This window comes from Panthera leo, chromosome B3 (genome assembly GCF_018350215.1).
Source record: "Panthera leo isolate Ple1 chromosome B3, P.leo_Ple1_pat1.1, whole genome shotgun sequence".
In the NCBI taxonomy this organism is placed as follows: domain Eukaryota; kingdom Metazoa; phylum Chordata; class Mammalia; order Carnivora; family Felidae; genus Panthera; species Panthera leo.
Genome location: NC_056684.1, coordinates 111,664,738 through 111,679,787, shown reverse-complemented (window position 1 = coordinate 111,679,787; position 15,050 = coordinate 111,664,738).

Here is a 15,050-nt window from a genome sequence, read left to right as displayed (position 1 = left end):
GCTATGCCTGCTCTTCACTTTAGCCATTTGGCCATGTCATCTAAATCTCTGGCTCCCCGGTTGAAACAGTAACCCCTATTCTGCCTTCCCCTCTAGTTCCTCTCCCTGCTTTCTTTGCATCATAGCACATATCAATGCCTATATTTCATTAGTTTGGTATCTGTTTCTCTTCACTAGGTTGCCAGCTATAAGATGGCTGGGACTTGGTCTGTTTTATTTTCTGCTATATACATAGCAGCTACACATGTGCCTAGAACATGCTAAATAAATACTTGTCGAATAAATGTAAAGAAACGCCTCCTCAATAATCCAGATTTGCTATCTCAAAAAATTGACTGGTTCTTTGTTTCTTGAAATACCTTCTAGCATTTTATCAGTTATCAGTTAGCAGGTATTTGGACACCTTCTACAAACTCTGCCATTCTAGGCATCCCCTTAACCACACTGAATCTTGCAGTTGAAGAACTTTTGGTTTTTGGTGGGCCCTTAAAACATTCTAAGGGCAAAATAAGACCACTGAGGGGGTGTGCCTCTTAACCCACAGCTCTGATGAAAGAACGATCACATTCCTTTATTTCCCCTGATTAATTTGAATCTGTTTGAGGCTCCTTGCTCCTGGTTGGTAGGAAATATCAAGTCTTTATTATTCATGGATGATTCAAAAATGAAATAGATACTTTTCTTAGGGAACTTACTGTTTACAAAATTTGATTAGATTTACTGATGATACATCATTTTTACATGTCTTCAGTGTACAGGTATGTTAAAAGATAAATAAAAGATTCTGAAAACATGCTTTGGGAGTATGTGGTGGGAGAGATAGTGAGCATAGAAATAATTCTGGGCACTCGGCACTGGGGTTGGGATTGCATATCAGCTAGATCTTGGTGGGTGGGTAGAGCCTAGACAGCTAGTGATAGAAAAGGCAGGTAGAGTTGGGGAAGAAGGTGAGAGCACAGTATGTAGAATGAAAGACAGGCTATACGAAATGGTGGGGAAGAGCAGAATGAGGCAAAAGAAAAGAAACAGCTCCATCACAAAACCTACCTCCAAATTATTTCCTCGTTGTAGACTGTAGATCTAAACATCAGTAGCCAAAAATGAAACTTCTATAAAATAGGACCTCTGGATGGGAAAAGGCTCTCCAAACAGGACAGTAAACATATAATCATAAAGGAGAAGTGACAAATTGGACTTTACTGGAATTAAAAATCTCTGTTCTTCAATAGATATAATTAAGAGCATTAAAAGGCAAACAACACAGTGGTGAAGATATTTGCAACACATGTAATAAGGAACTTACATCTAGAATATACAAGTAACTTCTATAAAACCATAAGAAAATAACAGACAAACCCAATGGAAAAATGGGCAAGTGATCTGAACAGGTATTTTATAAAAGAGAATATTTGAATAAGCAATGAACATATAAAAAATTTAATTAATCATGGGAAATGCAAAATTAAACCACAATGAGATAACACTTCATACTAATTAGAATAGGCTAAAACCTAAGACTGATAATATTAAGTTTTGGAAAGGATATGGAACAATCCAAATTCCTATACATTGCAGGTGGGAATGGAAATTGGCACAAATACTTTAGGAAATTGAACATTATGTACTTACATTATAAATACACATACATTAAGATCCAGCAGTTCCACTCCTATGTATATATCAACAGCAATATATACACCTGAGTTCCAAGAAATGTGTGCAGGTATTACATTATTTATCATTATTTATGATCATCTCAAATCGAAAAGAACCCTAATATCCATCAACAAGAGAATGGATAAATGAATGCTGTGTAGTCATGTGATGTAATGCCAGACAGTCAATAAAATGAACAAAATATAGCCATACATAGCAAAATGCATAAGCAATATAATATTGAATGAAAAGAAGCCAACAATTTTAAATATATGATACCATTTAAATTAGTTCAAAGCAAATTGTAATATGATACTCAGGGATAATGTTCATGTGATAAAACTATAAAGAAACAAAAGGAATGGTTACAATGTATGTGCTGCGGAAGCAAGCACAGGAATGGTTACAATAAAAGTCAAGACGGTAGTTTCCCTTGTGAGGTGCTAAGGATAGGGATTAGGAGGGAATTCTGAATGTTCTCTTCTTACTGGAGGCGGTGGTCACATGGAACCTCACTTCGTGGAGGATCATTGAGCTACCCCATTTTGATTTCTGTGCTTTTTGTATATATTACAGCTCACCAGCAAAAATGAAAAAGAAATAAGCCTATAAATATAGATTTAAAAAGAGACTATTCAAAATAAATAAAATAAAATAAAATAAAATAAAATAAAATAAAATAAAATAAAAAAATAGAGTGTTCAATGTGTGGAATGCTAGGCTGGATCTGGATTTTATTCCATAGGATCTAGGGAGGCATTAAAGTGCTCCTTTGTTAGGCAGGAAGACGATCTTTTTACTTGCACTATAACACTAACTGAAATCCAAAGAAAGAAATTTTTTTCTATAGTACTACCATTTTTACTTCTAAGTATTTTTTTTTTTTTTACCATCCTTGTTAGGTAAGTGGCTCAAACTAGATAGATACAGTTTTAATTTTCAATATTTTTCAAAGAAGACACAGAAAATAAAAATGGTTCATGTCACTGACTAGTTTTCATAGTAATTTTTATTGACTTTATAATATTAATATTCATTTGAATGGATTTACCTTAATTTACTTAACTATCCTTGTATTGCTTTAAATTCATTCTGACATTTCATTATTATAAGCAATACCTCATATTGCTTGTAGACATCATTTTCCCATTGAATGGTTGCCTTAGAACATATTCTCACAAATATTATTTCAAGGTCAAAAATTATTAATATTTTAATGAAGGTTGATATTTGCAGATTATTTTCCAGGAGAACTTTTAGTAGTTCATATTGTCAGACACTATGTGTGAGCAGATTCATTCATTTAGGAATTCAGCAAATATTTAATGAGAACCTATTATATTCCGGCGCTATCTCTGCTGTCAGAGACTTTAATGTCAAATGAGGGAGACAAAAAAACAACTACAGTTGGGGAGCTGGGGAAGGTCCCTCTGAAGACCAGATCCATATAGCCCATTAGTTGTGAAATGTGTCACGACTGTGTTTTAAAAGATGTGAAAGTCCATTGGTGGTTTTTGAGCACCAAAGAAATGATATGAAGAGAATGAATATGATATGAGTAGAATGGAGCTTTAGAAGGATTGATGGACATAAGTTATAGGAGAGATTGGCTGGGGGAGTGACTGATGCGAGGAAGAATTGTGTGAAGCTTTGGGGTGAAAATAAGTGAAGTTTCCTGAACTAGGAAAGACCCAGGGCAAAGAGAGAAAGGGAGAGATGTAAATTACTATAACACTATTTAACAAGTTAGGAGAAAATGCACAAGCCATGTAAAATGTCATAGTACAAACACAAAGTATAATCAGACCATTAGGGTTGACAATTCCACACTGCAGATGGCTGAATGACTTTTGGGTCTAATTATGACACATGTCTGCCCTACTCGATGCCATACCCAACCTGATGGTTAGACAATCATGTGGCTCTATTAGTATGGCTGTGGGAACCTGAATGCCTATATTCCTAATTTTTGTGTCTTTAAAAATATGCCCCAAATGATACTTAAAGGTAGATTTTGCATCCCATATATATTGTGATTTTCCCAGGATGCTGCTGGCCTTACACCATAATAGACTCTGGCTGTCTGATACATTTGCTCTTGCAACACCATTAAAATTTATTGCTGAAAATGAACACAAGTGGCATCAAAATGCTCCCTGACAGCTTTTACCAGCTCTCTTCGTAAATCAAGGGACCATAAATCAGGCAGATGTTAAACATCCAAGTTGAAGCTGCATCTCTAGGTTTGAGCCCAGGGTCCCCACTGATGTGTAGCTGGGAACCATGTTTGCTCTGCTCATCTTCTCTATGAGAGCATATGGGACAGCACTAACCAAGAATTACAGACTTGGGATCCTGAAATCCCACAAAATTAATGAATTATAAAGTTTTTATGGAGATGGGGGAAATGGAGGGAGTGTAACTGAATGGCTTGGTTTAGCAGCCCTTAAGCTACTGTCTTTCTGCTTCTTTTTATGAACAGTGGGCATTGTGGTCCATTCAGGCCAACACTGTCCCAGTGCTTGTGCGTCTCTGTGGGAATGGCATGTGTCAGTGCTAAAAGCTTCCAAACCAACACAGCATGATTTTGAATGTTCAGGAGACTTTGGCTCAATTTTAATAATTTAATGTCGTGTAAAACCAGAAGCAAGTCCTGAAAAACTGAGATCTACATAAAAAAAAAAAAAAAAACAACTTAGCTGTCCCTATTTTCCTCTTCCTGTTGGCTGCCCAGTAATTTCTCTGATCTCTTCTTCACCTGGCTTCACATAATTTATGATTTTCTTGCTCTCCTCGGTGTGTTCTTTCTAATCTATAAAACCAACACTTATTTTCTCTCTTGTGTGCCTCTAGGAATCTTGCAGTCAAAAATCTTCCAGGACAATACATCTATCAGTTGTTAAGAACTAACTATGTTCCAGGCATCATGCTGGTTCTTTACATATATTATTTCTGTGATATTATCACTATCTTTTACCTAAGACAGTGGAAACTCGGGCTGCTTCAACAGTCTTACGGTTACAAACCAGTGGTGGCTTTTCTGGTATCAGAATCTATATCTGACTCTAAAACTTATTTTTATTTCCATGTTAGTTTTCTGCCTCTCATTAAAAGCTTAACAAAATAATCTGAACCCAATTTTGCTCCCTTGAGAATTTGGAAAGTTTGAGGCTTTATCAAATTTATTTGCACATCTACTCTTCCCATGACAGCTTGGTTAATGCCTTGCTGGGCTTTAAGCTGTAACTCTCCCAGACTCAGAGGTCTGGCTGAGGTTTTTCAGAGACTAAGGAAAATCCTTATTTGCTCCAGGCTGCAGACTTTGAGCAGCCTTGCTGCTTAGTCTGGAGCCTGTCCTGAAGCTGAGGAACATCACTAACCATGCCCCCAACTGACAGATAAATCTGGCTGTCATCATGCTTGTCACTGACCACATCTCATATTCCCTGGGCTGTCCCCTGAAGAAGGATTGCCTCTCCAGGTGACTGTTTAGGCCTGAATCACTGCTGCATACATCACCCAGGCAAATCAGATCAAGCGAATTCATTGCACATGTTGGAGTGATTTCACCAGATAAAATACATAATGTGTCACAGTTGATCTAGCACTCACTCACCAAAGCGACCTCTCTGAGAGTGGTCTGCTTGCTTATTAGGAAAAGGGAGGGCTTAGTGGAGGAAAAGGGAACCACTATGAACTTACTGTTGAATCTACTAAGGAGAGATCCTAAAACAATGCTGCATTCACAAAAGCTTCCAGGGGTGCCTGGTTGGCTCAGTTGGTTAAGTGTCTGACTTCGGCTCAGGTCATGATCTCACGGTTTGTAAGTTCAAGCCCCGGGCCGGGCTCTGTGCTGACAGCTTAGAGCCTGGAGCCTACTTCGGATTCTGTGTCCCCCTCTCTCTCTGCCCCTCCTCCACTCGTGCTCAGTCTCTCTCTGTCTCTCAAAAATGAATAAATGTAAAAAAAGAAAAAAAAAAGTTTCCATCTTTTTACAACAATAACTTTCAAACAGACTCAAAAATAGAGAAAATAGTAAAATAAAGCTTCATATGCCCATAAATCAGACTTAAAATTATTTTAAAAAGTTTTTTTAATGTTTATTTATTATTGAGAGACAGAGCATGAGCAGGAGATGGGCAGAGAGAGGGGGAGACACAGAATCTGAAGAAGCCTCCAGGCTCTGAGCCATCAGCACAGAGCTTGACATGGGGCTTGAACTCACAGACTGTGAGATCATGACCTGAGCCAAAGTCAGACGTTTAACTGACTGAGCCACCCAGGTGCCCCTCAGACTTATTATTATTAAGAATTGCACCATGAAGAACTTGCAACGGTGCCCAAAACTTCAGGGATCAAATCACACACAAAAAATGAAGAAATAATTACGAGGTTGGTACATTTATATAATAGATTATACTTGATTAAAAGTTCATATTCACATTTGTATTTCCTCCCTCTCATTGAAATACTGTTAAAAGTAATTCCCTAATCATCTGTTATTGACCTAGAAATTTTCATATAAAAACAAGCATATAAATGTATATTAAAGTTTAGTTACATTTGCTTTATTTATTTATTCCTGCAAACTTACTTTTGGGGGTTAGAAGTAGGATAGCAGCTTATAGGCCTCATATGTGCCAGAGAAGAGAAATAACAAGACAAACTCAAACTTCCTGTTGCTTTTTCTCAAAAAATAGATGCCCATTCATTTGTTTAAAAATGTTTACTGAGTGCCTCCCAATGTGCTATACTTTGCTAGGCATTGGCAATAAAAATGACAAAAAGAAAAAGGCAGCATGGTGTTACAAAGAGCACTGGCTCTGCCACATACTAGGTGCTCAAGAAATGGTCACGTCCATATTCATGACAATAACACTATAGTTATTACATACTATCAGGGTAAGGTCCTGCCCTTAAGAAGCTTTCAACCTCATTGAGTGAGGCAGATATTCAAAATAATAGGTGCATCGAGGTTATAAACACTGGGATGGAATTATCTATGGGGCACAGTGGGGAAAATAAAGAGGGAATTAATTGCGTCCAGGATGGGTGATAATTGAACTGATGCAGTACAGACACAGTAGATGCCCTCCAGACGCGGGCTTGGGATGCACGTTGTGGGGACAGAATGGCAATCCAATGGCACAAAGAGCCCGAGTAAATGCACAAAGGTGGAAAGGTATGGAGAGTTCACAGCACTCCACGTAGGCACCATGACTGAACTGGGGGGTAGACAGGAGGCTACATCACAAATAACCTTTTATGCCTTTGAACTGTAGCCTGTAAACAGTGGGGAGCCAGTGAAGAGTTTCAAACAAAGGAGTCCCAGGATTATATCTGGGAGCTGTGGGTGATGGAGGTATCCCTAGTACCTAGAATAGCAGAACCTAGTAATTGAAAAAAAAAGTTAGATAAATATTACATCTCCGTAAAGTTTGAGAGACACCTGTTGTAAAAGCTGAAGACTACTAGTAATGAGAGCCATAAGAATAATGTATCATCACTGTGTGTGATCAGGTCCTTTCCCGTCCATCTTGCCTATAGCCAGAGTTCAGTGCTTGCTCCCCTTCTGAATTCTCTATGTTCATGAAGTCTGTCATGACCTCCTACCCCAGACACCAAAGCTGGACCCTTAGGGTCAGCCTTGACTTCTCCTTCTCCAGAGTACCCCTGGCTCCCTTTCCCATCAAAGAACTACTAAAGCACTAAGTCTGACTGATTTCATCACTTAAGTGTCCCTCATATCTAGTTCTTCCTCCCCGTACCCCCTGTCCCCCACCCCCCGCCAACTACTATCTTAGCACAGGCCTTTATCATTTCTCACCTGGACTGACACCTGCTAACCAGTTGGCCTGCATCCCATCACCTGCACACCCAGACCCAATCCTGTGACTCCTTTGTTTGTAATTCTTGGCTGGCTCCCCACTGTTCACAGGATACAGTGGGAAGGCACAAAATGTTGTGTGTGATGTGGCCCCCTGTCTACACCCCCAGGTCAGTCACAGTGCCTAAGTGTTGTGCCATGACCTCTCCATATCTCTTCACTTCTATATGGATACTAATGTAATCTCATTCAAGCGGGGGCCTTCATGGTCCAATCTCAAAACATGATCATGATCAAAAATCATAGTCCACCAATTAAAAAGAAATTTCCAAATAACTAAGTCTTTTTTAATTGCTAATCTTGGGGCACCTGGGTGGCTCCGTTGGTTAAGTGTAAACTCTTGATTTCGGCTCTGGTCATCATCTCACAGTTTGTAAGTTTGAGCCCTGGGTTGGGCTCTGCGCTGGCAGCATGGAGCCTGCTTGGGATTCTCTCTCTCTCCCTCTCTCTCTGCCTCTCCCCTGTTCCTGCACTCACTTGTGTGTGCTCTCTCTGTCTCAAAATCAATAAATAAACTAAAAAAAAAAAAAATAGCTATTTTTGGACATTTTTCAAGGACTTAATCCTGGGAAATGTTTCTTTTTTTCAACTCTTTTCTCTTTCATCCGTTTCCCTCCCATACTGCAAACACTCCCCATCTCTCTTCAGAGCTACTCCTGCTTAGCCCTCCCCAAGCCCTGGCTCTCATCCCTCTTCCTTCCATTCCTCCCTCTCCTCCCGGTTCTGTGCTACAAAAGAACAGAGGACCAGGGGGCCAGAGCAGGCAGCAATTGATCAGAGAGACAAAGATACCTCTTTACTTAGCAGAGAGAGAGAACAGGCTGGAAATATACAATTACAATTTGGGTTTCATTACACAAAGATGAATAAGCCATCTGTGATGATGGACACCTCACTCCCCACTGATGTGGATGTCATAATCATTTCATGTTTATTTTTGTTGTAGGCGACTTTCATCTGTGGATGGCAATGCCAACATTATAATGAGCCAGGAAAGCTTGCTTACTGGAAGAGGGGTTGAGGGCTGCTTGTGTTAGGGGAACTGCCTCTGCCAGGAAGCTGGGACTGTCTGTTCTCTTTGGGATTCACACTCCAGGCTGCTTCTGGCTGGCATCACCTGTGGCACTTGAGGGAGATGTTTTGGAATTGGCTTTCATGAGAGTAAAGAGCAGTAAGGCAGCTAGGGCTGAGCCAGCAGACTGCTTTGGCTGGTGGGGGAGAGAGTCCCTTTGCTTTGGTCACATGTCACTGTCTCCTGGCCTGCTGGCTGCATGCACAGCCCCTTCACCGTTCCTGATTTCTGACTTAGCCTGGCTCCTTGCCTAACTACTTGCTCCAGAACTCAAAGGCCTTCCAGTGTTGATATCATGTTAATTTGGATGCTATTTTCTTATCTGGACGTTGACTTCTCTGCTACTGCTATCTGCTTTCTGAAGGGCCCTGCTTCTGGCTTGATTGTGTAGGACTTGAGAGAATTTAGCAGCAGGAGGTAATGAGACAATTAAGGACATACTGAGGGGAGGGATTAAATTGACCATGTTGTGCCAGAGAGAAGGTAACTTAGGAGAGACTGTATAGAATGTGGTCTTTGACCTTGGTGGTATATTGGAGTTACCTAGAGAGTTAAGAGGAAAAAAAAAGATGCTTGAGTCCCAAACCACTTATGTTGAAATCTGGGATTGGGACCTGTGGTGGCCAGCCAACACGACTGCCAACCGTGATCCTTTCCCCGGGTATTCCCTCCCACGGAATGTGGGCAGGACTTTGTGGCTTTCTTCTGATGAACAGAACAAGATGGAAGTGAAAGTATGTGACTTGTAGACCAGGTCCTAGAAGACAGTGTGGCATTGCTTTCTGCCTCTCTCAGATCACTTGCGTTGGGGAGAGCCAAAATGTCATGTGATGAGTAGCCCCATGGAAGGGGGTGAAGAACTTTGGCCAACAGCCATGTGGCCAAATTTAGAGGTGTATTCTCCTTCCTAGGCCAACCCCCAGGTCACTGCAGCCCCAGCTGGCACCTTGATTACAGCACCATGAGAGACTCTAAACCAGAACCAGAACCACCTGGCTAAGCTGTGTCCAGATTCCAGACCTACAGAAACCGTGAGATACTACATTTATGATTTAAAAAAATTTTTTTAAATGTTTATTTTTGAGAGAGGGAGAATGTGCAAGTGCACATGAGCAGGGGAGGGGCAGAGAGAGAGGGAGACACAGAATCCAAAGCAGGCTCCAGGCTCTGAGCTGTCAGCACAGAGCCTGATCCAGAGCTTGAACTCACCAACCACAAGATCATGACCTGAGCCAAAGTCAAACGCTTAACCACCTGAGCTACCCAGGCGCCCCACTACATTTATGATTTTTAAGCCTCTAAGCTTGGAGTGATTTGCTACACAGCAATAGATAATTAATATAGGGCTCAAGCATTTGTAGTTTTTACAAGTTTTCTAGGTGACTCTAAAGTGTAGCCACTGGTATAATGGATTGAATGAGAGGAGGCACTGAGGCTGTGAGGCACTGGGAGCTGTGGAAGGAAATGGATAACCTGCCAGCCCTGGGGTGTCAGTTACCTGTCAGTAACCATGTTACACACTTCTATCCAGTGTCATGGTGTCACGCTGACTTTACAGATATCATCCCTACCTTGCAGAAGAGGAAACGAGATTTAGCAAAACAAACTTGGCCAAGTTAGAAAGACTTAAAACCTAAGTTTAGCCTTATTCAGAAGCCTCTACTATTTCTGCCTGGTCGCCAGAGAGACAGGTTGGACCAAGGAGAGAGATCTGCATCCCGCTGAGCCAGGAGCTGAGCCAGGAGCCTACTTGTTGGTCTTTTGTACCTGGATGTGCCTTCTGCTCTAGTGGCTGATAGGTGCTCACAGGAAGGAGTGCTGACTACATGCTCACCAGGAGTGTTGATTACATGCGCATCAACATCTAGCTCTCAGTAAACATCTGCTGGGGAAGCCTGGGCAAGAGCTGGTTTGCAGAGAAGCAACCAGTCCAAGCTGTGCAGCCCTACCTGCCAGCATAGCCTGAGTGGGGCCTTTCCTGTTGACCTTAGAGATTTGTGGGCCAGCCTAGAGCCCTAAGCTCTTCTTTCTGGCCACTCTATGCCATGACTTAGACCTGGAGCCCTTTCCCCTTGCTGCCCACAATGTACTAACGTGATCCCCAGGGTGCCAGGTGTGCCTGGGCTCCAAGTCATTAACACGCACTGCCTAACCCTGTCCATCTTTATTTAACCCTGGGGAGAACATCTGCCTTGTGTTAAAGATGGTTCTGGCATGAAGTTTAGAGAACAACTAGCCTATAAAAAGTGAGAAAGCATGTCTCCTCCACTTGGAACTTTACAGGAGAGTTTTTAAAATCATTATCTTCCAAGCTGCATGGTATTCAGCAGGCTTCAGCTACAAAGACCATCCCTAAAAGAAACACATTATCATAATTGAATAATCTTTAATTACTGATTCCAAAATGGAAAACAGCAAAACAAAATCCAAACCCAGCTCTCAATTTATGTTTAGTGAGGATTACATAAAGTTAATATCTTGTGGAAATAGCTCAGTAAGTTTAATTACTCAGCAGTGGTGTCTTATAAATCTGGAAGCAAATAGCTAAGTCAATTAGCTGCTCCAGCCTGGTTCACAATACCTTCCCCTTCTATGGGCAAGTATCTTTAGTGACCCTAAGCTGTTATGTCATAATGCTCAAGCACACAGGCACACTCCTAGGGCTTTGAAAGGTGGTGACAGTCATAGGGACACATCATGTTCCTTTGATGAACCCCCATCACAGTAAGTCAGAGAGGACAATGAAGCCAAGTGCAGCCAGGCAACCTGGGGCAGGGACTCAATGAGAGGTGGAAATCAATGAGGCTCAGACAATACATCCGTGAGGTCAAGGCAACATTTATTCCCTTCTCCCACTTTGTCTCTGCCCTGCAAATCTGGATACCATTTAAAGATGTGTGTTTGCAGTGAGGGTTATGATGACATTTGCAAAGTAAAATAATTTTTTTTAATAATGGAAAAATGTGAAGAAGAAAATAAAGATCACCTGTAATCCCACTACCCATACGTAACTACTTTTTAATGTTTGGAAAACTTTGTAGTCTTTTTTAAAGAGACACACAAATTTTAAAAATCTGCATAGTTTCCTTTCTTGCTTTTTAATTGTGTCAAGAATATTTCCTCCTGTGATGAAAAGTCATTTAATGGATGGTCAGTATTCTCTTGTAAGGTGAAATCACAAGTTAGTTAACCAGTTTTCTATTACTGGATATACAGGCTGTTTGCAACTTTTTGCTATACAAATAAATACTACATCTACATGCTTGATTTTACATAAATTGTTGTCCTATTTACTGATAATTTTCTTAAGATAAATTCCAAGAAGTAGACATTCCTGAGCTAGAGAAGTACACATTTTTAAGTCTTTTTAGGCATACTGTTAAAATCACTATTTCTCTAGATACTGGACTGCCATGTTTCGTTGTATAGTTGGAACACTGCACAAAGGTGCCCAGCTGAGAGGTTGAATTAGGGCTGAAATCCAGTCTGCATTTCCTTTGCCCAGCCCGGCATCCTGCAAGTGGGGTACCACATAGCGAAAAGAATTGGTTTTTTACCTTGCCCCAAAGCTCCATTGATTGTTATACCATTCACCTATGGGGGCTCTACCTGATCAAAGGGGACTTGTCTTTTCACCTTGTCTGCCTAGGTGGGGTCTTTTTGTAAATCATATGTAGATGCTGTACGTGCTCTCTTGAGGCTGATTTAACAGTATGATTTTTATTTTAAGTCGACAAATTGATAGGAAAAATCAGTATCTCGTTTAAATTTACATTGGATGTCTATTTCAGTGGTTTGGATCGCCAAAAGCCTCCCTTCACACCACCTTCACTATTATCTTGCGTCTCCTTATCAAAGCACCTTTAAGTAATTGTTCTCTGATTACAAAATTCTCCAAATTGGGCTTCCAATCTTATCTCAGTCACTGTGATCCTAACACTAAGGAAGTATGTGTTTCTCATATTCACTTGGGTAGAGATGGATTTGCTGTGAAGTTAATGTGGTTGAAGCTTTAGGGTCCTTTCCAGGGCTCTGGACCTAATTTGGTATTAGAATTTTTTTTTTACGATCACCCAAATTGTAGAACCATCAGACGCTGCAAAATATGGACTCGCCCCTGTGTAGAGACTACTGGTCTCATATATTCCCAGTCTCAAATTTCATTTGAATGTCTATTAGCACTAACTGGGATCTTTGGAAGCTATGGATATAGTAAACTGCTATTTTAAAATATTTTCTTAAGAATAGTATGTCCTTGGGGCGCCTGGGTGGCTCAGTCGGTTAACCGTCTGACCTCAGCTCAGGTCATGACCTCGCGGTCCGTGGGTTCGAGCCCCGCGTCGGGCTCTGTGCGACAGCTCAGAGCCTGGAGCCTGCTTCCGATTCTGTGTCTCCCTCTCTCTCTGCCCCTCCCCCGTTCATGCTCTGTCTCTCTCTCTGTCTCAAAAATAAATAAACGTTAAAAAAAATTAAAAAGAAAAAAAAAGAATAGTATGTCCTTTTAGTACTCACTCTACTTTCTCCAGCTATTCCCTTAGGACTATAATCTCTTCTGTCCATAATGAGTTTAAATATCATATGTGTGATATATATATCTATATATCTATATCTATATCTATATATCTATATATATATATAGAGAGAGAGAGAGATATCTATATATCTATATCTATATCTGTGTTTTATATATATCTATAGATATAGATATAGATATATAGATATATATAAAACATACTTTTAAATAACTTTTAGCTTGTCTGTCCTTTGGCTGCCTATTCAACTCTAGTAAGCTTTAGCCCTGCATTGCCAACTACACACATTCTACATTTTTCTAGGATCGCCAAACCATCTCTGGTTAACCAAGTCGTCAGCACCCTCTGATTATATTCATGCTGACTTCAAGCCTTTTGGCCACCACAGTTAACCTTCAGGTTTACTTAAATATATGCACATTTCCAGAATAATTTTTTTGTGAGACATCTGTTCACAATTCAGTGGTGTTGCATGGTCTAATTTTGTTTTTAGATGTTGAATCTAAAGTAGTTTAGTCAAACTGTATGTTGTTACATCTTGTCTTTGCCTCTCCTTGCTTGGGCAAAATACTTAGTTGAATTTTGGTTCAGTTTTCACATTGTTTTGAAAGAAACAATAGTTAGAATTGCCCTTTGGGAAAAGGATAAATTAAGATGAGACCTGTTTTGTTCATGCTATATCCCGTCCCTAGACTAGTGCCTGGCTCTTAATATATGCTCAATAAATGTTAGTGTTTAAATGAGTGAAAACACAATGTATATACATCCAGAACTTGCTGCATTTGAGCTGAAGTGCCCCAGAGAAATTGAAGTTGTGTTCAAGAGACTGAAGCAGCGGATGGCTGATGCAGCAGTTTATGATCTAATCAGGGATTCTCAAGCCTTCAAGTTGAGAAAATCAATAACAAAGACACGATTTGCTTAAAGGAATCTGGCTGTTTTCTCTAGACCCAGGAAACTACTGTTGAGAAGTTCATGGTGTCAGTTCAATGGGCAAGCAGTCTTATGCTGAAACCTGGCCAGCTGGAGAAAGTGGGAAGGTGCTGGGGGGATGAGGATCACTCAGGGTGGTGCTCTCGGAGGGCACAAGCGCCAGAGTACCTGCCTTCAAACAGGGCTTCTGAGCCTCAAATCCCTAGAATCGGGTCTACTGACTCTGATTCTGGGGATCCCAGTACTTTGGCAATTCTTAAATAGTTCCAAGACCCAGAAAGGGTGAAGAATCATTTGAGTTTCTGCTTAAAATCAGAAAGCTAGAGGGAGAAAGTAGAGGGTTCAAGGTGGTACCTGCCATGAACGCGCAGGAGGAAGCAGCAGCATTCTGCATGGCACCTTCTGTTGCCTCTGCCTTCAGGCAGGGAGAAAAAGGCTGCTTTTCAGACCAAATTGTGCCATTATCTCCAGATTGGCACCTTTGGGTGCTCACCAAACATTAGCAAATCTTGCTCTTCTTCCTAAGTCCTCAACTTGGTGATTGTCTTCTGCACAGGATTTAGACGAGACAACATGCATGCCCTAAATGTACATAGCTGGCAGATAAGGAAAAATGTCTAGAGTAAGCATCTGTGACTGGAGGAAAAGAATGGATATGGATTCATGTTTATCTCATGTCATAGCAGGAGATACCTACATTCTTGTTTCCTTTATTTGTTTCACCATAGGAGATCTGGAAGGAAAAGCTTCATGCAAAGACATTGAAGGAAGGGGTTTTCAAGAGGGACAGTTGTTGACTTTGATGTGAAAGTTATGAAACTCTCCCCTGGTCATCAGGCTGGATTTTGATGACAATGAGACAGTTTCTTTAGGCCCAAGAGATATCATCCAGGTTTAAATTTAAGCTCACAGCCTCCCCAACTGCTTTTATACCCTGCAAGGGTGAAGGGATAGAGAGGAGAGAACAGAT